The sequence below is a fragment of the Manis pentadactyla genome, chromosome 10, assembly GCF_030020395.1.
Source record: "Manis pentadactyla isolate mManPen7 chromosome 10, mManPen7.hap1, whole genome shotgun sequence".
Classification (NCBI taxonomy): domain Eukaryota; kingdom Metazoa; phylum Chordata; class Mammalia; order Pholidota; family Manidae; genus Manis; species Manis pentadactyla.
The window spans coordinates 66,615,664-66,641,947 of NC_080028.1; positions in this window are offsets into that span (position 1 = coordinate 66,615,664).

The following is a 26,284-nucleotide window of genomic DNA, read 5'->3' on the forward strand; positions in this document are numbered from 1 at the left end:
CCTTCCTATGTTTCTTATTTGTTTTGAGTTTCTTTTTTTTAATTTTAAAAATCTGATTGGTTAACATTAGAGAATTTCTTCAATTGTCTGATAGTAATTAGCTGCTCCCTCCTGTTTAAGAGTGAGGCATTCTTGCAAACTATGCGCATGAATAGTCTTGTCAACTAGTGTCCTTTCTTGTAGGGTCATTGGGGTGAGGTACTTCTTAAAGGATCTTCACTAGTAGGTGTGCTCTTATAAAGTTCAATTTGGCTTGAAGTAAATCTAATTCTGCCACCAGTTGGGGTCAAGGAGGTAATGGTGAATTCCTAGTTATTCCCAGTCCCAGAGTCAGACATGCATGTTAAGTACACACATTTTTGTTAAACCCTCCGGTTTTCAGCATGATTCTCTCCTTGAGTCCAGATTCTCTCCTGCTCAACTTTCCCAGAGGACAGTTTCACACTTTAGCTAGAACAGGGGGCTAGAGGGGGGAATCTGGTCACTCGAAAGACTTAGTGAAGTCACTGAAAGCACAGAACAGATGTGCTGGGGGTAGAGACTTTGGTTTAAAAATTCAAGTATATAAGAAATATCTCATTTTCATAATTTATGAATAGTAGCTTAAGTTTTTAAAAATCTCATTTATGATATATGATTTTAACTTCATTTTCAGCACACATATAAAATTATACAGTTGTTAAAAAATATTATAATAAACTATTGTACTTACCTCCCAGGGGAAGATGTATTCCTTCTTGTTTCTTGCACCAAGGGAAACTTTATCCTGAAATTAGTGTTTGTCTAGTCTCTATTCTTCTGAATGTTTTTATATATTTTTTTATATTGTCAGTTTGGCAAGTACTTGAAATTGATACGAGTACTATATTATGTGAATTCTATAACTTTTTTGCTCAATATGATGCTTGTGAGAGTCAATGATATTGATAAATGAGGCTATAGTTGATTCATTTTTATTATTAGAATTTCCACTATATGAATATTGGGAATGTACCAAAAGTGTTTTGTGTATTCCACTTTTGTTTTACATTCAGTTTGTATCTAGATCTTTTTTCCACACATTCTTATGCAAGCATCCTGATGTACATGTGCAATACAATATTTTCTAGGGAATTATCTAGCTAAGGAAGTCCCAAAAGGACATGAGCAGAAATGCTGAGTTCTAGGGTAAGAACACATTCAACTTTACCACCCATTGTAAAATGCCTGATTTCTAGTCCTGCCAGAGGTAGAGAAGTGTTTTCACTGCTTCCTATCTTCATCAACACAATTTTAAAAGAAACATTTAATTCTTCTCAAGCTAGTGGGCATTGTCCAAGATAAAAGAAGCTGGACAGTAGTTGGAGTAGTAAAAACAGGTTTTAATCAGTAATATACTATCGCAATAGGGCAAAGACTCTGCAGTTTGAACTAGACTCAACCTCGATCTGTAGAGAGGTGACTGGGCATTATAAAGAGAGAAGGAGGGAATGGGGTTTGGGATGAGCAGAGCATCAGTAGAGTCATGGAAGGGAAAAGTCACCCAAAGCTGGGAGCATGGCTTGGTTCATGTAAAACCCATCTGCTAACTGGTTCTTACCAGTCAGGCTGCTACCTTCCCACAGAGCCTGGGATACAGGTGCTCTGACTTCGGGTGTTGGCCGGAGCAAACAGGAAATTCTTTTGGCAGTCCTGAGTTTGACCAGGCAAGCAAGGGGGGCTGGGGGCATCCTAGGTGTATGGCTTTGAGCTGTTAGAAATTATGTTAGAATAATGAATTAGAAAGCATTCTTCCTCTAGACTGAGAAGATGTAATTCTTGATCTTTGCTTTTCCACTGTATTACTTTGGTCAGTTCATATGAACTTCTGAACTTCAGGTTTGTTACTTACAAAACTGGAATATCATATGGACAAAAGTAAATTATCAATGCAAAAATATTTCCAGCAATAATAGGTTATTATTTTCCTTATAACTATAAATAGACAATTATGAAGTTGAAGAAGAACAAGAAAAAAGTTCTAATTATTTTTAATAAACCTTGTTTACATGGTGATATAATTGTGATTGAATCAATTTTGTAATTATTTTTCTACTATCACTTTCAGTCCACAGTTTACATATTTAGATTACATATAATTTACATTTCTGTCAGATTCCCAGCTGGGTAAGATTTTGGGCCCAGTGTAAACATAAATGACATTCTTTGGAATTTATAATTCTGGAAGCTTCCACCCAGTTTCATTATCATATGGCTTAATGCTTTCTTCCCAGCAGTCTGTAGGCCTTAAATTTGCAGAATATAAGATCTTATTTACATTTGAGTCTCCCACAACAATTGAGAACACCCGCCAACTTTTACTCTCAGTCCACCTGGTAGACTTTAAAGTCAGTATCATGTGTGCATCCATCTCTCAGTAGGAAAGCAAACTTCAGAAACAGGTTACCACTATACAGAGTTTTTATATCACAAGAGGGATTTTGTCTTTAAGGATTTTTATTTTGGCCAGTGAAGCTAGAATCAATATGCCTACCTCTCCTATCACTGACCAGTTGGTAGCAAAAGAAAAAGAGAATGTTATGCAATCTCTTATTCCATGCATATTAATTACATTTATCACTTATTAAGTGTAATCTTTATGCCAAGCACTGGACCAAGAGATTTACATAATTTACTTATTTTAATTCAATAAGTAGTCATCTGAAGTAGATATTATTACTAGGCCTGATACAGGTTACATAGGCAGTAAATCGTAGAGACAAGTTTTAAATGCAGATATATATGAACCCAAAATCCATTTTTCTTCCACATTCCTCTTTAGCATCTCTTTAATTTGGCATCCCTAAGAAATTTTTTGGAAAAATTAATTGCAGTGACTGACCAGCCCTCTCTTCTTGAAGCCCTCCAAATTTCCTGGCTGGGACCACTTAATTCCCTCCTGCAAACTCTGTCCTTTCTCAGCAATTGGGAATCTTTTTAAAGAAGCTCTAGGCCAACAGGGATTGTTCAACATTTCATCTTCATAATTCTGCTGGGTTTTCTGTCTCTCAGTAAACTTACTTACTGAATCGCCTAGGTTCCTTTCCCTCTATGCCATTAATTGGTGCCTGAAGCCTAATACTGTTCTCTGCTCTCACTGATACTTCTGAAGGCTTGAGGTCTTTGTTTTTCCCCCTCCAGCTTTCATCACCTTGGGATGCCTGTTAATTTGTACCAGATTATATGATCCTTACAACTTGTCAGCCTACTTCCTTATATGTTGACTGTTCCCTGATTCCCTATGGCTATATTTTGTTACCTTTCTGGAAAAACCCATCCTTTATCCCATGGTGGACACCCCAGCACCACCCATCTGCCTACCTGGACCATTGCTTGTCACATTCTCTGAATCCCATACTTAAACAGGAAAACTGGATCATCACCATTGTCTTCTACCAACTTAGACTGCAAGGTTTTCTTTCCATCCCAGTGTCCACCAAATCATCTTTGGCCCACCTTATCAGAGCCCACAGACTCGTTCTGATGATTGACATCTTTATTCAGCACCCTTCCATGGGTCTTTTCAGGAACAATTTCCACTTTAAGGCCAACATACAGCTGCACAACAATTTAATTATGTCTGTTTGAGTTATTTTTCCACCACCTATTTATTCACTAAATGCAGTTTTGGGTAAATATTTGTAAGTTAGTGAACTCACATTAAGTTATAAACAAAGATTAAATGTACACACTCCCTGAGATGCAGGAATTAGTAATCTAAACCCTGTCCCAGTAGAAGAGAAAAGCCAGGTACAAACGAGAGAGGACCGCCTCAAATGCAGGACCATGTGCAACTCAAGCCAATAATGTATTGTGAGTCCACATTTCCCCTGTAGGTGCCAGGAGAATGAAGTCTCCCAAAAGACAGTATACAGCAGGTGGCAAAAACATTCACCAGCCAGGGCTGCCCTGGTAGCTGCAAACACTGCGGCGCTTGCTTCAGGTTCTCTCCCAGTAGCTCAGACAACCTTCTCTGCTGCTTTCTTCAGAGAAATCACAACTTCCAGGGTACATGCTGCACCAGCAAGTTGATTTTGTTTGTTGAGTCCTTCCATCAAAGCATTGAGCATTACAGGGGTCCAGCCTTACAGGGACCTTCTTGGATTCCCCTAGGTGAGTGTAAGTCACAGGCACACCATGAATGAACCATATTTGCACAACTGGAGTAACCTGAGATATTTTAATAGATATGCAAGTTTATATGGGGAAAACATTTTTTCTTATTTTATCATTTCCTAGCATACTTAATGATTATTCCTAGATCTTCATAATTAAGAATTTATGCCAGGATACTAACAAGTAATACAATTAAATCTCTCTTTCTGTAATATTGATAGAATTCATTTTCATTTCTATTAATAATGGTGAGACATTTCTCTCCTACACTCAATGTATATTACTTTAGTAAAAGACAAAATGAGTTGGATGCAGTTTATAAAAAGATGAAATTATTTGAGTTTTTTTCTCAAAGTATGTATTTTTTGCAAATAAAAGCAGTGAAAAAATTTGTTTTTATTTATTAAAGTGGATCTGAGAATTTAATTTTTTATTGGACTATAGTTGGTATAGAATATCATATTGGTTTGAGGTGTACAACATAGTGACTCAATAATTATATTCACTGATCACTTACCATGCTAAGTGTCATTGGCCTCTGCTACCATACCAAGTCATTGCAATATTATTGGTTATATTCTCTCGGTTGTACTTCCAACCCAATGATTAATATATTTTATAATTTGAAGTTTGTACCTCTTTATCCCCTTCACCTACTTCACCCACCCCCTTAAAAACTTTGTTATAATGATACTGTAAAATAAAGTTCTCAACTTCTATAAAAGAGACAAAGGCAAAATGTATCCATACATTTATTTTCTTCTGATACAAGATAGCAGTGAATCAATTTAAAGAATAAAGTAGGCATAGGCTGAAATTTTTAATAAAATAATTCTGTTTAATAACCTAATATGATTTAACAGATTTCAAAATGATGAGCAAATCAAGGAAGTTTCAGTGGGAACAATGCTAAGTAAAAACTATAAACAATACAACTTACATTGCCCCTTTCCACATTTGAGGAGAAAAATTACTCAAAAAGCAGATTATCACTGAGTGTTAGCCATATTTATAATCAAATTTTCAAGGACAATTTCTGAGCAGTTTCAAGGGTAAAACAAAAATCACTATGTTTTTTTCTTTGATTACTGTGCCAAAATGTATGATCAGAGTCATAACTAAATTGAGAATTTTTCTTCTAGTCCTGCTATCACTAGATTTTTTTTTCAATGTGGAAGGAATTTGATTATTTAATTGCTATAAAATTTTACTCAGTTTAAGGAAATGTGAGACATTAAAATGAACATTTCTTAGCTAAAATAGAGTGTCAGAAATCAGAAGCTAGTAGAGACTTTTGAGGTCATCTAGCTCAGTGTTCATCAAAATTTGCTCATCATCAGAATTGCTTGGGAGGTGCATGCTTTCTCTTGGACCTCCATGCCGGAGATTCTGACTCAATAGATCTGGGATATGGCACAAAAAGCAAATTTGTTCCAAGGGTTTCAGGTGATTTGATGAAAAACCACATTTGGAAAACAGATTTTGTCCAGTGAAATAGTAGGAAAGTATGAGACTTGGAATTAAAAGTCCTGTATGTGTCCAAGTGATTAAGACTCAGTACCCATATTAAATGTATTTTTTTTTCTTGAGGAATTCATGAGATCAGGAGCATTTTGTAAATTATAAGTCCCTAATAGTTTTTGTTTTTGAAAAAGAACGACTAAGTCACTTGTCCAACATCACCAAGTGTCTTGGCCAAATTGAGATAATGAAAAATAACTATTTCCTCAAAAAAAAAAAAAACCCCATTTTATTTTCTGAAGGATTCACAAAAAAATGCTATTTTAAATATTATTTCTCCTAATTCATTCAGAGTATAATTTTTGGAATAAATTTAAATATATTTTTCTCTAATTTTTGATTAAAAAGTATTAAACTCATCCATTTGACAAATATTAGGTTGTGTTGTCTGATCACAGATTTGTCATTCACTGAGTGATGTATTTATTGTACATTTGTTCTTGAAGCCATAAAGAAAGTATTATTCCCATATTTAGTGGTAAAACTGGGATTCAAATGCAGATTTGTGAGATGAGAAAGCTGAAGTTGTATTGAGTGACAAAGCCATGCTGCTAAATCATAAATCTGGTCTTTAAGGATCCAGATTTGGGGTATTTACAGGAAGTTTTGATCTCATTCTATAGAAGAGAAGAGCATGTCCAGAAGAGAAAAGAAAGAGAAGAGAAGGGCTAGGGTCTTGAGAGGCAGAAAGGAGAATGTTAGGCAAGATTGATAGACTATGTGAAATTTTGGCATTCCTCAATACATTTTTAGTATATTTTGCCTCAGTCTGAGTTATAAACACAGATCACCAACCATTCCCCTGTCCTTTTATTTCTACCTTTACATGAGACTTTAGTAAGCACTTAGTTATTTTCCAATTTGCTGGAGTCAAATATGTATTTATTGGAAATATGATGCTTTGTAGAGTTGTGTTCTAAAAGACTGACACCCCAAAGCATAGATTTATATTTTCTTAGAAATTCCGATTATTTTTAAATTCTGTGAACCTATTAGCCTTGTCCATAATGTCAAACAAGTCACATTGGTGGCAAAAGTTGGTGGGAGTTTGGTCAAATGTTTCCTCTCCATTTTTCCAATGTATGGAGTATTTTTGAAAGATTTTGTGACTTCTTTTCCTGTGTGTCATCCAGATGTTCAACGTAATTTAAATACCCCTTTCACAATACATTAAGTATCCCAATAGAAAGATTAATGATCAAATGTTTCTCTATGCAACAAGTTTTTCAGAAATAGCTCCAAGGGAAATGCAACCAGAAAACAGACTGTGAACATTCTTAATAGTTCTTAGTTCATGCTTTTGGGTTTTTCTCACAAAGATAGATCTTCAGATCCTTAAAATATTGTGTGTTCCTGAAGTGGATCACAGATATTCAAGCACTCTGTGAGCAAAGCACAGAATGAAGGGGTTTATTATTAGTTGGCAATTAAAATGGAAATGTTGTTTTATCAGTTTGCTCTATGAATTTTTGCTTGTCTCAATGTGAATCAATTTCCATAAATCTATTTGAACCAATACCTTTTTACAGTCATGTATAAGGAGAAAACTGCCATAAATCTCAAGACATGTTGCTGGATTGCTCATGCTTTTACATTTCATCAATTCTATTAAAATATATGCACAGCAATTTAGCGAGTGATATAAAATTTTATTGCAGATAAGTTTTGAATATAGAGTTTGGACACACATATTCAATTCCTTATTTTCTCATTTCACATACAAATGATCAAAGAAGGAAAATATATTTGAAATTAACTGTAAAAATAAGCAAGGGTATAATAAACAAATTTAATATGTTTAGAAAGTTCTACAAGTATAGAAAAGAAAAGACTACCTCAGCTGTTGAATAATTCTAAATTCATTTGGGAAACAATAGGGAGAACTGCAGGATATTTCTCCTAAACCCTGTGATTGAAGAAGCAAGGAATGAGGATGAAGGTGGGGTTTATATGAATTACCTGGAAAAAAAAATCTGAAATCTACAAGAGACTTCAGTAGTACAGTGACAACCAATGCTAGGAGATGAGCAACTGTATTCTTAACTAGGTATAGAGTATACACAATGCAACAGTAATCTTATTGTGGGAATGTTCATAGTCTTTTGGTCTGAAATTGTCAGCCCAATGTGATTCTCCCTCTGTTCTATTGTGCTGTGTCTATTCCTATAATCTGTTCTTTCATTATGCACATATAAAAAAGCAAGAACAGAGCTTGACTGAGAAGGGAGGAGCACAAAAAGCAATTATTTGAGTTAATATAGATGATAAAGATCTGAGAAAGAAAGGGAGAAAAAGTCAGTGTGAGAATGTTTTATGGTTCTGACAAAAAGGAATCAAGACTGAGGGCTATGAAAAACTAGGAGGAAAGAGCAAAGAGGACTTGAGTAATGTTTAGTGTTATGACTTGAACCACCTTTTAATGTATTTCTAGGTATGGGAACAAAAATTTCAGTATCTTTTTAAAAATTCAATTTTAGCTATGATATTGTCAATCAAATTAGATAGTGTTTATAAATAGAATCATGTAGGTAGTAATCTCTTTGAGTGCTAATCCAAGATGCTGTACTTAATGTGCATTCCAAATAAATATCATGAATTTTAGTGTTACTCAAAGCCAAATTTACATCTGGATTGATGACATAGGAAGGAAACAAGAATCCTTTATGTAAAAGGCACTGTGTCTACTCAAATAGTGACAAAAATACAAATAGATCTCTGGAGACTTGCTGACTTTAGAGATGAAAATAATAGGATGATCTCCTTGGATAAGGACACTTTAGTTTGATCATTAAACCTACACAGCTCCAATGTAAATTTGTTTCAGGAGAAGATGTTCATTTTGAGTATTCTGTGGGGCTATTTAAAAACCACCCACATCAATTTTCAAGTCCAAACTAAAGCTATAGCATAGCATTGTTGGGGAGGAAGAAATTTCCTTTACCCCTCAAGGTTCTTCTAGCTGGTTTAAGAATCAAATTGACATGAGACAGATTAACAGTAGGAAAAAACCTGAAGTTTAATTATGTACATATGGGGAAGCTATAGACATTGGTTCCAAAGACAGGCAGGGAGAATGAGGTATATACGTCATCCTGAACCAAGAAGATGTCCGTATGCATATGAAACTTTAAAGGAAATGGGAAGCAATTCACAGGAATATGAAGAGTAAATATTTGATAAACAAAATGCTTGATGAACCACAGAGAAACAATGGGGCAGAGAGATAAATTTTAACAGACTTAGCCACATCCCTCCCTATTTACTACACCTAGTTTACATTATAATTTATATGTCTAAGGTGATAGCTGTCTTCCTGTAGCAATTCCTCCACCTAAATATTTCTTATGTTGCTGTGTGTGTGTGTGTGTGTGTGTGTGTGTGTGTGTGTGTGTGTTTGTGTTGGGGTCAAAGTATCTTCCTGAGTCTTTTGGGCCTTGATGGCTTTCAGCTCAAAATAATCTGCATGTCACAATGGCACATGTTGGGGTGGCCTTCCCTTGGTCATCATCCCATTCAACATTTAGCAGAATGAGAGTTTAAGGCTCAAAAAACATAAACTTAATTCAAAAGAGTCACAATGTTGGGCATTACTTCCATTCTCAGTAGCCATGCCATCTTAATTCAGGCTTAATTAAACCTGAGGAAAAAAATATAGGTGGATCAAATGGCAAATATAAAACAAGAATGACCTTGGAAATTGAGAATCAAGACTTTAGGACAAACTTGACATGCTAGAAGAAATGGAGATATCACTTATCACTTACAGCAATAGCCAAAAATACAGTGATTAGAAAAAAAGTGAAAAATAAGAAAGGCTCAAGATGGCAGAGTAGGAAGGCAAGTAGGAGACCTCCGCACACACACACAGTAAGGAAGCAACTTCAGCAAATTCAACTAAACCTGCAAATGACCTGAAGACTGTAGAACAGACCACCTACACCTGGGGAAGCAGAGAAGGCCACACAGAAAAGAGTAAAGTGGCAGATACGCAACTGAGCAGGACCCAAGCTCCTCCGCCATCCAGCCCACAGTCAGGAGGAAGAGGAACAGAGTGGGGAGGGGATGGGCACCCAGAGAATCTGCACACCTAGCCTTGGAGATCTACTCTAGTAACACAAGTCCATATTGGATTGAATTCTGGTGATTAGTGGGACTGGACACCAGGGACAGTTGGAACACTCTGGGAGGCTGAGACAACAGCCGCCTATGGAAAACAGTCAAGCTCTGCTTGTCCTCCTGAGACCCAATACAGAGGCAGCAACTGGAAAGCCTTGACACAGTGGGGGAAAGCCAGAGGAGTGAGGGTTGGACAGAGCTCTCTCTACAGGAGGAAGGGCAGGTGGGTGATACCTCCCCAACCCTCCATCAGCAGAACAGGTTGGGCACTCTTTGGAGCCCCAGATGCTTCATCCCCACACTGGCGGCTCAGCCCTGAGGCACATCCCTGTGTACCACTGGCTCCCACTTGCCCCAGCTCTGTTGGACATTGCTGCCTGGTGGGCAGAGGGAAACTCTTCCAACTTTCATGGCCCTGTTTCAGACCATATGGGGAGGCATCTCAAGGAGCCAGCTCTGAGAGCTCCTTCCTCCCCATGGGTGGCCAAGCCAGGTGCTGCATGCCTCACTGCTGCTAGGGGGTTTCTGTGTAACTTGCTGTAGCAGCTGTTCACCAACATGGCATGACTAGCCCCTGCAGCCTCCCACCATGCCTGTTGCCCTGCCTCTGTGAGCTTGCACTCCCTTCCACCGCAGGACCCACTGCCTCTGTGTGTCCATGCACCCACCCAGTGCACAGCCCACTGTCTGCTGTTGCACACCCACATACCCTCCCACCACAGGGTTCATCACCTCTGCTGAGTACCTCCCTGCTCTATGACTGGGTGACTTGCCACCACTGTAAGTCATTGTGCAACTTTCTATGTGAGCCACCCTCCCACCCTGTTAATCCAGCAGCCCCACCATCACAGCAGGGAAGACAGAGAGCTGTCCTGACTCCCAGCAGAAGCTACTGCTCTGATCAGAAGGCTGTCTGAGGCAAACTGCCAAACATAGCAGACTGAGATAAACCACTCCTATCAGACAGACAGAAAGGCAACCCTGCCCATTGCCCACCAACAACAACTGGGGCTCCACAGCAAAGGAGAACCAGGCACTGGAGAGGAAAGGGTCCTGAGCTTCTGGGCACCACAGGATGCATCCTTCATAAAGCCATTACTCTCTAGACCAGGAAGCATAGCAGATCCATCAAATACAAAATGGATTACAGAAACACAGAAAACCTGACAAAATGAAGAGACAGAGGAATATGTTCCAAACAAAACTACAGGAACAGACATCAGAAAAAGGGCTAGATGAAACTGAGATCACCAAACTTCTTGATAAAGATTTCAAATGAAATGTCATAAATATGCTCACTGATCTGCAGAAATGTGTTAAAGATCTCACAAAGGACTTCAACAAGGCTTTCACAAAGGACTGCTGCTAGAATACAGTAACTAAAAGGAAACATACAATGGAAGGGATGAATATTAGATTGCTGCAAGTAGAAGAGACAATAATGAGATGGAAATTAGAAGGAACAGGAGCACACTGAAGCTGAGGAATAGAGAGAAAAAGGATCTCTAGGAATGAAAGAATTTTAAAAGAACTGTGTGACTAATCCAAATGAAACAATATTCACATAATAGGGGTACTAGAAGGAGAAGATAAAAAAAAAGGGTTAGAAAGTCTCCTTGAGGAAATAATTGTTGAACACTTCCCTAATCTGGGGAAGGAAACAGACACTCAGATCATGGAAACACAGACAGTTCCTAACAACAACAACAAAATCCAGGAAAACAACACCAAGACACATAATAATTAAAATGGCAAAGATTAAGGATAAGGAGAGTATTGAAAACAGCCAGAGGAAAAAGATGGTTACTTATAAGGGGAACCCCATCTATCAGCTGACTTTTCAGCAGAAACTTTACAGGCCAGAAGGGAATTGCATGAAATATTTATTGTACTGAAACAGAAGGACAATCAACCAAGAATCCTCTACCCAGAAAGATTATCATTCAAATTTGAAACAGGGGTTAAACAATTTCCAGATAAATGAAGGCTCAAAGAATTTATAACAACTAAACCAGCATTACAAGATATGTTAAAGGGACTACTGCAGGTGGAAGTGTTCTTAAGGCTACATAGTTTTCACCAGTGAAAATAAACCCACAGTAAAGGTAGCAGACCAATTAATTATTGAGTGTATATGAAATTAAAACAACAAAAGTAGCAAAACCAACTATATCCAAAATCAGCCAAAGGATGCACAAAGAGTGCAGATTATGACATCTAATACATACAGTGTGAAGGAGAAGAAAACAAGTATTTTTAGATTGTGTTTGAAATAGAACAATCAGCTACTGAATATAGACTGTTATATAGTCAGGAAGCTATCCTTAAACCCTTGGTAACTACAAACCTAAAGCCTATAATAAATACAAAATATTAAAAAAAGAAATCGAGTATAACACTAAATAAAATTATCAAATAACAAGAGAAGAGAATAAGAGAGAGAGAAAAAAAGAGAGGAGCTTTAAAAATTAACAGAAAACTATAAAATGGCAATAAGTACATACCTATCAATAATTACCTCAAATGTAAATGGATGGAAAGCATTGCTCAAAAGACAGAGAGTGGCAGAATGGATAAAGAAACAAGACCCATCTATTTGCTGTGTAAAGGAGACTTATTTGAGCCCAAAAGACATATACAGACTAAAAATGAAGGGATGGAAGAGATATTTCATGCAAATAAAAGGAGAAAAGCAGGCAGCAGTACTTGTATCAGAAAAAAATAGATTTCAAAACAAAGAAAGTAACAAGAGACAAAGAAGGACATTACATAATGATAAAGGGGTCTGTCCAACAAGAGGATATAACCATTACAAATATCTATGTACCCAACACCGAAGTACCTAAATATATAAAACAAATACTAACAGAATTAAAAGGGAAAAAAAATTGCAACACATTCACTGTAGGAAACTTTAACACACCACTCACATCAATAGACAGATAAACCAGAGAGAAAATAAATAAGGAAATAGAGGCACTGAACAATAAATACATTAGAACAGATAGACCTAGCAAACATCTACAGAATACTCTACCCAAAAGTAGCAGGATACACATTTTTCTCAAATGTACATGAAACATTCTCCTGAATAGATTACATACTAGGCCACAAAAAGAGGCTCAATAATTTTAAAAAGATTTAAATTGTATTAGCAACTTCTCAGACCACTATGGTATTTAACTAGAATATATTACACACAGAAAACATAAAAGCCTACAAACACACAGAGGTTTAAACAACATGCTTCTAAATAATCAGTGGATTGATAACCAAGTTAAAATAGAAATCAAGCAACAATGGAGACAAATGAAAACAAAAGCACAACAGTCCAATATTTGTGGGATACTGCAAAGGTCATTCTAAGAGAGAAGTACATAGCAATACAGGCTTACCTCAAGAAACAAGAACAATCCCAAATAAACAGTCTAAATTCACAATTAAAGACACTAGAAAAAGAAGAACAAATGAAACCCAAAGTTAGTAGGAGGGACCTAATAAAGATCAGATCAGAAATAAATTAAATAGAGAATAAGAAAACAATAGAAAAAATGAATGAAACTAAAATCTAGGTGTTTGAGAAAATAAACAAAATAGATCAACCCCTAGCAAGAGTTATCAAGAAAAAAGAGAGTACATAAATAAAATCAAAGTAAATAAGGATAGTCACAATGGGTACCAAAGAAATACAAAGAATTATTAGAGAATATTATGAAAAATAAGCCAATAAATTGAATAACCTAGAAGAAATGGACAAATTCTTAGAAAAATACTACCTTCTAATATTGACCCAGGAAGAAACAGAAAATCTGAGTAGACCAATTACCAGCAATGAATTGAATTGGTAATAAAAAAACTCCCAACAACATAATTCCAGGATCAGACGGCTTCACAACTGAATTTTACCAAACATTTAAAGAAGAGCTAATACTCATCCTTTTTAATGTATTTCAAAAAGTAGAAGAGGAGGGACTACTTCCAAACTCATCCTATGAGGCCAGCATCATTCTAACACCAAAACCAGGAAAGACAAATTCCAAAAAGAAAATTATAGACCAATATCCCTGGTGAACAAAGATGCAAAATTTCTCAACAAAATATTAGCAAACTGAATTCAAATGTACATCAAAAGGATTATTCATCATGACCAAGTGGGATTTATTCCAGGGATGCAAGGTTGGTATAATATTTATAAATCAATCAATATCATATGTCACATTAACAAAAAGGACAAAAGTCACATGATCATCTCAATAGATGTTGAGAAAAAATTTGACAAAATTCAACATTGATTCATGAAAAAAACTCTCAACAAATGGGCATAGAGGGTGTCTACCTCAATATAACAAAGGCTGTTGTATGGCAAACCAACAGCTGATATCATACTTAACGGTGAAAAGCTTAAAGCTTTTCCTGTAAGATCAGGAATAAGACAAGGATGCCCACTCTCACCACTTTTATTCAACATAGTATGGGAGGTCATAGCCATAGCAATCAGACAACAGAATGAGATAAATGGCATCCAAATTGGTAAAGAAGAAATTAAGCTGTCATTATTTGAAAATGACATATCATACATAGAAAACCTGAAAGACTCCATCAAAAATACATTAGAATTAATAACTGGACTCAGCAAAGTTGCAGGATACAAATTAATACACAGAAATCTATTACATTCTTATATACTAACAATGAACTAACAGAAAGAAAAGTAAGGAAAACAATTCCATTTATAAAATTGCATCAAAAAGAATAAAATACCTAGGAATAAACCTAACCAAGGAAGTGAAAGACCTATACTCTGAAAACTATAAGACACTCTTTGCAGTCAGGGACTGTAAAATGAGAACTGAGTCAGAATGACATTTAATGCAGAGGGCTTAGACTTCCTCTGGAGACTAATCACCAAGTCAGCACTCCCTGCGCTTTTAAGTTACAGCAAGCAAAAAGACAGGATTTAGAAGATACATTTTTTATCAAGCTAAAGAATTGCAAACTAATCCTCTTAAACTTCCTCTTATGTCTTCTTAAGTCATCCGGCCACATGAGTCTCAAGGTGTGTTCCTTCTCTGTGTTTACCTCAGAAAGGATCACAAGAACTGTTCGCAGTCCTTGTCACACCACTCATGACTCACAACAAATTCCAAGATGCAGCCCATATTGTTCTTTTCTCTTAGATTGGTTTTGGCTATAGATTAAGCTTAAGCAGGATCTAAGTTACAGCAAGGTTCATTGCTGGGGTATCTACAGACACTCATGAGAGAAATTAAAGAAGACACAAATAAGTGGAAATCTACCCCATGCTTGTGTATAGGAAGAATTAATATCATCAAAATGACCATCAGTCCAAAGCAATTTACAGATTCAATGCAATCCCTATCAAAATTCCAATAGCATTATTCAAAGAACTAAAACAAATAGCTCTAAAACTCATATGGCACAACAAAAAACTCTGAATAGCCAAAGCAATCCTGAGAAAGAAAAACAAAGGTGGGGGTATTATGCAACTTGACCTCAAGCTACACTACAAAGCTACAGTAATCAAAACAATATGGTACTGGAACAAGAACAACCCCATAGCTCAATGGAACAGAATAGAGAGCTCATATATTAACTCACACATATATGTCAATTAAAATACAATAAAGGGCTCATGAATATAAAATGGGGAAAATAAAGTGTCTTCAATAACTGGTGTTGGGACAACTGGACAGCTACATGTAAGAGAATGAAACTGGATTACTGCCTAATTTTGTACACAAAAGTAAATTTGAAATGGATCAAAGACCTAAATGTAACTCATCAAACCATGAAACTCTTAGAAGAAACATAAGCAAAAGTTTTTTGAACATAAGTGTGAGCAGTATTTTCCTGGACACATGTCCTTGGGCAAGGGAAACAAAATTAAAATTGAACAAATGGGACTATATCAAACTGGAAAGCTTCTGTACAGCAAAGGACACCATCAGCAGAACTAAAAGTCAATGTATGATATGGGAGAATATGTTAAAAAATGATTTAGCCAATAAGAGGTTAACATTCAAAATACATAAAGAACTCATACACCTCAACACATACGCACAAAAACCTGATGAAAAAATGGGTGGAGGACCTGAATAGATATTTATCCAAAGAAGAAAAACAGATGGTCAACAGGCATATGAAAAGATGCTCCACATCACTAATAATCAGGGAAATGCAAATCAAAACCAAAATGAGACATCACCTCACACTAGTCAGAATGGCTACTGCCAAAAGACAAGAAACAAGTGTTGGTGAGGATGTGGAGAAATGGGAACCCTCCTACACTGTTGGTGGGAAAGTCAGTTCGTGCAGCAACTGTGGAAAGCAATATGGAGTTTCCTCAAAAAACTAAAAATAGAAATACCATTTAATTCACTAAATCCATTTCTAGGAATTTACCCAAAGAAAACAAAATTCCTGATTCAAAAAGATATTTGCACTCCTATGTTTATTGCTACATTATTTATAGTAGCCAAGGTATGGAAGCAACCTGCGTCTGTCAATAGATGAATGGATAAAAATGTGGTGCATATACACAATGGAATATTAGTAGTCAGCCATTAAAAGAAAAGAAACCCTGCCAATTGCAGCAACATGGATGGATCTGGAGAGTATTATGCTCACTAAAGTAAGCCAAGCAAAGACAAATACTATATGATTTCTCTTATTTGTGGAATATAAATACAAAGCAAAACAGAATGAACAAAACAGCAGTAGACTCATAGACACTGAGAAGGGACTGGTGGTCACCATGGTGGAGGGGTTGGGGTGGATGGGTTGAGGCAGATAAAGGGGCACAAAATTTCTCAACTGTAATGTCAGTTGGTCATAGGAATTGTACAGTATGGAGAATATAGTTAATGATTCTATAACATTTTCCTATGCTGAAAGATAGTAGCTATACTCTTGGAGGGTGAAGACTTAATAATATGGGTAACTGTTGAACCAATGTGTTGTATACTTGAAACTAATATAAGATTGTATATCAACTATACTTCAATTTCAAGAAAAGTGAGTAATATACAAAATATGCCAAAGTAAAAAAAATGGAAAATCCACAAAAAGCAAATATAAGGTGGTTGCAAAAATACGTCAGTGAGGAGAATAAAACTAAAAGGGAAATAAATATATGGAAAAAATAGAGCTAAAAGATACCTATGAAATGTAATAAACATGAGAAATGAAACCATTTACAAACAATTTATATTAACATGACTTTAGTATTCTACTTCTGCATTACATTACTTTATTAAAATCATGACATTTTTGCCCATTGAGATGAAGTTGCAAAAACCCTTAGGTTTGTTTCAAGAACCTCGTGAAAATTTGTTTAACCAAACAGTAAAAATCTCAACTAGCCCTCATCAGGAGAGTATCTCGTCCATTCTCAGAACAATCAATCCCTGAACATGGATGTTATAAATGGCTGTTTACTCATAAATGCTCACTTCAAAGCCATCACTTTGCTGTGTGCACCCACCCCAACTGTTTTATATCACATGTTTTATCTAATCTCAGTCATCCCTCCTGTATGATCTCAAGTCTGATGGCAAGCCCAGCTGGGCAAGTTGTGATGGGAAAGTGCTTGGTAAACCAAAGTGAAGACCAGAGACCGCAAAGGAGATATCAGGGATTTTGGGGATTTATGTCTGGGGAGTCCAGGAGTGTCTGACTGGATAAGTTGCAAACTGCTGTCATGGAAAGGGAGGGAACTGTTTATATGGGGTGAGGTGATGGAGACTCTGTGTGTGCCAGGATGAGAGACAAAGACTGAATGCTTTGTTAGAAAGGATCATTCTCCCCTAAAAGTTTGGGGCCCAAGGAATAAAACCTTTGTTAGATTATTTGGCTTAGATATCAAGGTGTTCCTATAGATAAGGCAGGTTAGACACAAGCCATTAACAGATCATAAACTGGGCAATTTGCCCAAAGGAGGGGGCCATATGGACACATGGTTATTATTAGACAAGAGGTTATAAGTGGGCACTGTTGGTTCTCACAACTCCATTTTGGAAAAGCACCTTGAATCAGGCTCCCAAAGCAGTATAAATATTGCACCCCTAACTTCTACTTTCTGTAGCACTATTAGAACTCTGTCAAGATAGTGGTCTCCCTTATCACAGTGAAATTCAAGATATAAATAAACAAATCAGTAAGAAAGTTACAAGAAAAGAATTGGGAAAAACACTCAAAGGAAACTTGATAAAAAAAAGTAGTATTAGAAGGTATAGAAAGACTCAATATAGTCATAAATTATGCAATTTATCAGGCAAAATAATTTTAAATTTTCTCTCTGTCCCTATATATATTTATATGTGCAATATAATGAATTACAAGAAAAATTTTGGTCACCTGATTACACACAATTATTTGTGAAGGGAAACTTCATAATTTTATATGGAACTTACACAAAAATTGATTGTGTTCCAGTTCTAATGCAATTCTCAACAAATTTTAAAAATTCAGGAAAATACAGGCCAAGTTTTCTTAACTTAATGGAATTAAATTCAAGACTGATAAAATTCAGCAGTGACACCTGGAAAGAATGCATAGACCAGCTACTTGAGGAGTTTAAAAAATAAATAATAACAAGCAGATTTGGGAAGAAAGCCAGAATTCAAAATGCCACCAAATTAGTGGTGAGTTCAACATTTTCTTTCTTCTATCTTCACATTATTTAGCCCTGAATATTTAGCCCACATTATTTAGCCTGAATTTAGGCACAGTCAGGAAAATGGCAGACTAAGATTCTGTTTACCCTGGATTTCTAGCTGGAAGAACAAAGAAAAGCCACAGGGAAGTGTGAAATACCGGTAAGACTGAGAAGAAGGAGGCCCTGGGAAAATGATCCCTTACAGTAGGCTGTGAATTACTGAGCTTGTTAGGTAGAAAGAGAGAACTGAGCAGCCAGGGATGGGGAAGATAAGGTGCAAGGAAAAACCACCCCACCTAGGTAGGGGAGCCTGTGGGAAGACAATGAAAGGTTTGCAGGGAGATAAGTTCCTTGCCTACTGGGAACAGGTCAAACTCATTGCAGTCAGGTCCCAACATGGGTGCAGTCGAATAAAACTGTGAACCACCCAAACCACACCTTATCATATCTCATTAAAATAAAAATGTGTTTTTTGCTCCCCCACCCCCACTCCATGGGCTTTTCTGTAGGTATTTTTGGAAAAGACATGACCACCAAGAGAAATGGGTATATAGCTAGAGCTGTCATTCAAATGACCTCAGCCTGTCAATCAAAGAGGCACCTCCCAGCTAGGACACAATAAATAGACCCTCCCCTAAAAGTTTGGGGCCTTTGTCTACCTTGACTCTGGCCCTCTCTTCCCTTGGAGTGTATTCAAATAAAACTTTCACTCTGCTTTGCCACTGCAGCTCTGCCTTTCAATTCTTTGTTTTGGTAGGGACAAGAACCAAGGAGACCAAAGTCATTGGTGCTGTGACTTGGATTGCTACTCCTGCCATTAAGGTGTGCTAAATGAAAGCCTCCTGTGGCTTTAACTCTCTATTTGTCTCTCCACTGAATACTTTCCTTCAAGAGGACAAGAACTGAGAAATTCCACAATCCACCACCTGGTAACAAGCTCACCTCTGAACTTCATGTAGATAGATCTGATTAATTTTAAGTACTTTTACACAGACTCTGAGAAATTAATTGATAAATAGACTATTACCCAGATCCAAAAGTAGTTAGTCACCAGGGGATCCTCATTGAAGGACAGATCCAAATAGAACTTCACATGCTTTGAAAATGGAAAGGTCTTAATCTAAGCTCCAATACAAGGCAAAATAAATATACAATGAGCAGAAGGAAAAATAAAAAGAGCAGAAATCAATGAAATCAAAAGGAGGAAAACAAGAGACAATAATTGAAACCAAAAGCTGATTCTGTGAAAGATCAGGAAAATTGATAAATCTCTAATAAAACTGACAAAGGAAAAGGAAGAGGGCACACATTACTAATCTTACGACTAGAACTCTAGACTAGAGAATGATTATTATTTAAAAGAAAGTGAGCTCATTGGAAAAATAATCACAGATTGAAATTAGATCTTTATAAAGAAATAAATTGAAAGAGCAATAAATATATGAAGTCATGCTTAATTTCATTAATAATCAGGCAAATTTGCTCTAAAATTACAAATTAATGCAACTGAACACCTAGAAGACTGGAAAAAAACTGTGATGTCTGATATGCAGTATAGGAAAATTTGTTGAACCATAAGTAATAAATATTGGTAGTGCAAATTGTAAATTTATATAACTATTTTTGAAAAGTTTGGGATTATCTGGTAAAGCTGAAAATGTACAGACCTTAGCAACCAATAATTTTATTTCTAGGTATATATCTTAGAGAAATTATTTTATACATACACACAGAAGAAAATCAAAGAATATATAAAACATCATTGTAATAGAAAAAACAAGATAGAACAACACAAATATTTATCATAACTGCAGTGAAAAAATATATGGCACTATATTTACTCAATAGAATAATGCAGCATTGAAATAAAATAACCCAAAGCTGCATATACAACATGGATTCATCTCACAAAAAAATGTTGAGAGAAACAAAGCAGGTTCCCACAAATTCATTCACTATAATCCCACTTATCTAACATTTAAAATCAGGTATTAGTTCTCAAAGTTCACTGCATAAAAATGAGTAGATCTTTCTTTAAAAGTATAATGCATATGACACTTTAAAAATAGCTGTTTTCAGATGCAAAAATCCAATTGCCAAAATTATGCATTTAGGTACATGGGCACAGGCATATACATGTGCGTATGCACACAGAAAGATGCATATGCACTGAATTCAGCATAGGACTGTGAACCTAGAAAAGGAGGTAAAGCAAAAAAGAACAAAGGCCTTTTATTTGGGGATCTCAGAATTGCAAGTTGGGGGGCACAGATTCAGGTAGATATCCAAAAAGAGTCCCTCTTGTTGGGTGAAAGCAAGGGGTTTTTATGAGGAACAGAAAGCAGGGGCAATTACATAACTTAAAAGGAAAAAAAAGTTTCCTATGGGTGTTTTAACAAGCTAAATTGTTCTGGATTATACATTGACTGACTACTGATTCTGTCACCAGAAAGTCCACAACCAGCAGGCTTGTAATCAGGATGCACATTCTCCTGCTGATTTCTCCAACAATTGCTTAAAGCAATTGCCATTTTGCACAGTCCATAGGTTTTGGCCCAGTTCTAATAACGGTGAGTAAGGAAGCTTCTCTCCAATGACCATTCTGACTCCATTTCAAAGTGGCTCCACTCATGTCAAATTTTCACAAAAGTAAATCAGTGAATTTAGAATATCCAAAATCTGTTTTTTTTTTCAATGCTGCATTATTCCATTGAGTAAATATAGTGCCATACAGTTAATCGCTGCAGTTAAAAAAGGGAAAAGGGGAAGGGAATGGCATACTAATTACAGAGAAATAAGTTAGGGACTATATGAAAAAGGTATGTATTTATACATATATACTTACATATGTATATGCATATATATATATATATATATATACGTATATACCTATCTAAAATCAAAAGTAAGAATAAATCACTCAGTAGGAAACAATAAACAATAAATAAACTTTTTTGATCAAAAGGAGTCAATGACCAGATGAAAATAAAAACCTTTCCCGACATGCTTCAAGTGACCAGTTTTTTCAAAGGTAAAAGATATTGATTTCAAGTCAGCGTAAAACTGTTTCTGTGTGATGTCACTAGTAGGAAGGCTGTGCATGTTTGGAGGCAGGGGGTATATGGGCATTTTCTGCCCAATTTTGATGTGAATTTTAAACTGCTCTAAAAATAAAGTCCATTAATCAAACAAACAATTGAAAATTAGAAAAAAAGGTTTTCCTGTAGCCTCAAGTAATAACTATAGAATGTTAATGAAAAAGAACATAAGCCCTGTATCTATAAACACTGACATACTATAAAGCAATAGCATTAAAACATATTCTCAAGCCATGTGAGAGGTTAAATATTTTATCCATATACATACACATTCTGAGAAATACTACTAATCTGGTTGCTCTTTTAAATAATATACTTTAAATAGATTAACACTTAATTGAAAGAGTTTAGATGAGCTTGCAGGAAGGGCAGAGGAAAACTGCTAGTAACACTGCCTCAGCTGGCACTTGCCCATAATAAAACAAAATGCCTGCACTTAATAACTAGATTTAGCCTCCTTCCAAGGCAGTACAGCAACCATCTGTAATTAATTACCTCATCTTTTATTCCAACAGTCTTCCTGTCCCGTGTATAGAACATCTCCTTTGGGTAACGTCCCAGTAAATAATTTTTCACCCTTCTCTTTACATATTCATGAATGTTTCACTGCCCCTTACAATTAGTATTCCCAGGAAACTCTCCACCTGTTCTATCCTTCAATCCAGCAACATATATAGCTTTTAAACACTACAAAACACTCGTCACCAGTTTATGCAAAACAGTAGATTGTCTAAATGTTGAGGCAGGAAATAAGGCTTTCCTGTACTTTAGAAACTTTATTTTTTTTTAGAAAATAATTTGGCATTTTTATTAAAAGAAAACAAATGTGGACATTTGGCTTGCTACAGTGTAAACTCCAGATGAGCAAGGTATATATTTACAATAGTGATTGTTGTAGATGAAGCTGAAGAACATTTCCCAGTAGCTGTCATGGTATTTGGAGTTATATAGAAGTAAGTTGCAATTAGCAAACCAGAGCCTGTTTGTGTTTGTTCATCCTATTGTAATGAAGTTATGTAACTGAATTTTTTATCATCCAGTTATGTTTAAGATTATTTCCCAATAGACAAGATTGGATGGTACACTTTTTATTATGTTATTTTGATCCAATCAAAATTTGTATCAAATATTTTGGTCCTCAACTCTAATATTGTTTTAGTTGACTAAGATAGTGAATTTGTTTAAACTCTCCTCTAGAACCGAGAATACTTGCTGATGGAATCATTTAATCAAAAACACATTTAAATCCAAATTCCCCAAATTACGAGAGTAATTAAGCACACTTGAGAATGTAGCTTATATTAAGCTGAAATGAAAACCCGCTGCTGTGCATATTTATGTTTTTCATACTGGAAAAAATGAAAACTAGTGATTTTTAATCAAGGCATTACATCAGCTCAGGATGTGACTATTTTTGCTTAGGTATATAATACAAATGAAGTTTAAAATCAGAAAAATGTATATATTAAATACAATAAAAGTGATAGTTATACTTTAAGGACAAGCAAAGGAGAGGCCCCGGCTTGAGAATTCTAGCATTAGGGAAAAAAGAATGAGGATATATAATAGATATAGAGAAAGAGAAAATAATTAGCCAGGAAATCCAACTAGGAATTTCCCTAAAGAAAAAATAAAAAATACAGCAGCATATAACCCCATATATGAAGAACAACACTTCTTCATTTTTTTGTTGATAAATAAATTAAATATTAAGAATCCACTATAAGTAAGATGTACTAACTAAAATTGATTTACTGCTTTAGAGAAATCAATGAAAAGCATTGGAAGGGAATTAAAGACATTGAAATAAGTTTCGATGTTAAAGCTAAGGGGAAAAATGAGAAAAAAAATGAAATCTGTTTTTGAAAGCTGGTAGCTAACAGTTGGTTACTATGGCCCTACTAAAAAAATTTACAAAATATCAACAACAATAGAAAACATTATTCCATGAGTGTAGTGAAAGGAGAGAAAATATGACCACTCAGAATCATGTCTGAACATAAAACAAAGACAAGAGAAACAATCAAGCATCCCCCTCGTCAGGCTAATTCCCCTTCATCAGTGGCGATGAAGTCTTTACCAATGACAGCTCTAATTCTTCATTTTTTCCTCATGCCTCCTAGGAAAAACAAATAACATAACTTGTCCTTAAATTTCTCATGCTAACAGTACCCAAATTAGAACCAGCAGAGCTCAGGCAGATGAGAAGGCTTATTGTCTTGTAATAAATTTGGGACGCTAACACCTGGATTGAGTGGGCTGATGCCTTGAAGTCCCATTGTTCTTTAACAGTCCTGACATTCCCAGGGAAATAAGGTCTCAAGGGGTAAGAGGGTTCTGGACAGACTACTCAGCAAACCCACGCAGGAAACTTCAGCAGGTCCTCTGGCCAACCCCTGACTCTGGAACTTTACAAAGCACTTTACTTGCTCATTCCATTCTTTGGGACAACTGTATTAGTTAAATGTTAATATATTCTCATGTTATAGATGAAATCTGGGTCTTAGGTTGAGTACTTTCCCAAAGCCAGGAAAACAGTCCTTGGTGTAGCTTCACTGTTTATGCAGTAAACAAAGATCAATATAATTATTATCTCTGTAGAGTTCCTACAAAGAAAGTGGGCCTCACTGACAATAGTTGAAGTTAACATTGAAAGGAAACACATAGCTCACCTACTCCAAACTCTTCATTTCAAAAAGGAAAAAAGAGAAACATCAAGAAAACACGCTTCCTCATGTCTGACTGAGAAAAATAGAAGATGGGCACTCAGTCGTAAGAATGTCAGCTTCATGTGGTTTTTATTTAATAAACTTCCTGGAGGCAAATCATCATGTTAAGAGACATTCAAATATTTGAAAATTACATTGGAGGACAGTTCACTCCATGACAGCATCTCGTCCAAACTACCTGATGAAGGCACAGTCGCTCTGAGTCTTTGTTGTATCCCTGAAGCTTAGCAAGCACCAGGCACATAGTAAAGGATTAGCAACTGTGTTCAATGAATGAACAACCAAAATACATGATCATGATAGCTTATCATTAGAGTTATGTGGTAAATGCCACCAGAATATAAGATTAAATTATCTTCCAATAGTATCTTTCCCTTTTTATTACAGATAGTCTAATGTCATATATAATTAGTTTTCTTAACAGACTAAATAGATGCACACATTCCATTTTAAACCAAACTAAAGACATTATTTTCATTTTGTTTCTAAATCCTGACGGACCACCAAATGATGACAACTATATGAATTAGAAGGAGTGGTTTCTATTTAAAATGGATAAGAGTATACATGGAAGGGAAGTAGGGAGAGGCATGAGAGTGCATATTTAGCCCATTCAAATTTCACCAATCATTCAACCCCCATTGTAGTTTCTAAAATGTTAAAATACTTTATAGGCAATCCAACTGAAATTACTGATATAGAAAATACTTTCAACATTTCTCTCCAAATACTCATAACCAAAGTAATTTTTTTTCTTTTTAAAGTTATCAGGGAGATTACTGACTCTCAGAGTTATTCTGAATGAAATTTATCAAATTTGAAAAATTACCACAAAAGTATAAAATTATGCATGTGTTAAACAATGACAGATCATCTCTTCTAGTATCATCTTTCATTCAGAATAAATAACAGAAACCTATGGAAGAATTACAATATAAGAGAAGACAGCATAAAAATTAAAATAATTGAAACTTCCAATTAGTATTTCATCCATATACCATTTTGATAGAAATATGCATTGCGTTACGTTACGATTATTCTACTGACAATGTTTTATTAATTCTGTTCATTATATTTTAACAAAGATGGTAACGAAACTAGAATCAAGTTGCAGAAGTATGAGAACAGTGATGAATCTGTAAATCACGTCAGATAAAAAATGGATGAAAGAGCAGTCAGAATGTTCTTGGAAAAAAAAATACTCACAAGAACATGCCATAAATCTGAACTTGTTCTAGTTCCAAGAAGAAATAGATTTATTTTTCTAAAAAATAAAATGATCGCCAAGGGAATATAGTCATTGAGAGATGTAGTTTTAGTCCAACAATAAAAAGTCAAATATAAAATTAAAGTCTGGTTCAGAATGGCTTTATAGGTAACCAATATTTCACCTTCCAGTAGTTTCAACCAAGGGTGATCCCTTGCTTAAAAAGGAATTCTTTCACTGAAGGAAAGGGTTTGGATTTAGCTTCTCTGAGGTTACTGCAAAGTCTAAGGGCTACAGACCTGTGAAAAACTTTATGAAGCATGAGTGAGGAAGTAGCTATAATTGGTTACATTTACTCATAAAGAATACATATTTTCATTTGAAAATACTTAGAGATTTTGGAATTTTAAATTGTTTTGAAAAGATGTTATCTATATTTTTAGCCCTGTTTTCTTCAATCAGGAAATTTAGGGAATTAAAATGGGAAGATACAGTTGTTGGGAAGCTCCATCTGGGGACGTCTCTCCCTGTGCACCTCAACCTGAGTGGGGGAGGGTTCTTGACACTGATCCAGAAAGAATTCTTGAAGAGGTCTGATGAGTGTAGATAAGAAGGAATTCATTAAATGAGAGTAGCAGCAAATGGCAGCAGCTCTGTAGGCAGCAGAAAGCTTGGAAGAAGAGAAGGAGGAAAGGGGAAGCTCGCTGAACTCCTGCTCAGCATAGGGTGGAATCCCTTGCCAACTCCTGAAGCCAGGGTCACCTGGTGTCCAGTGGCTGCTTGAATCTCCACAGCATGGGAA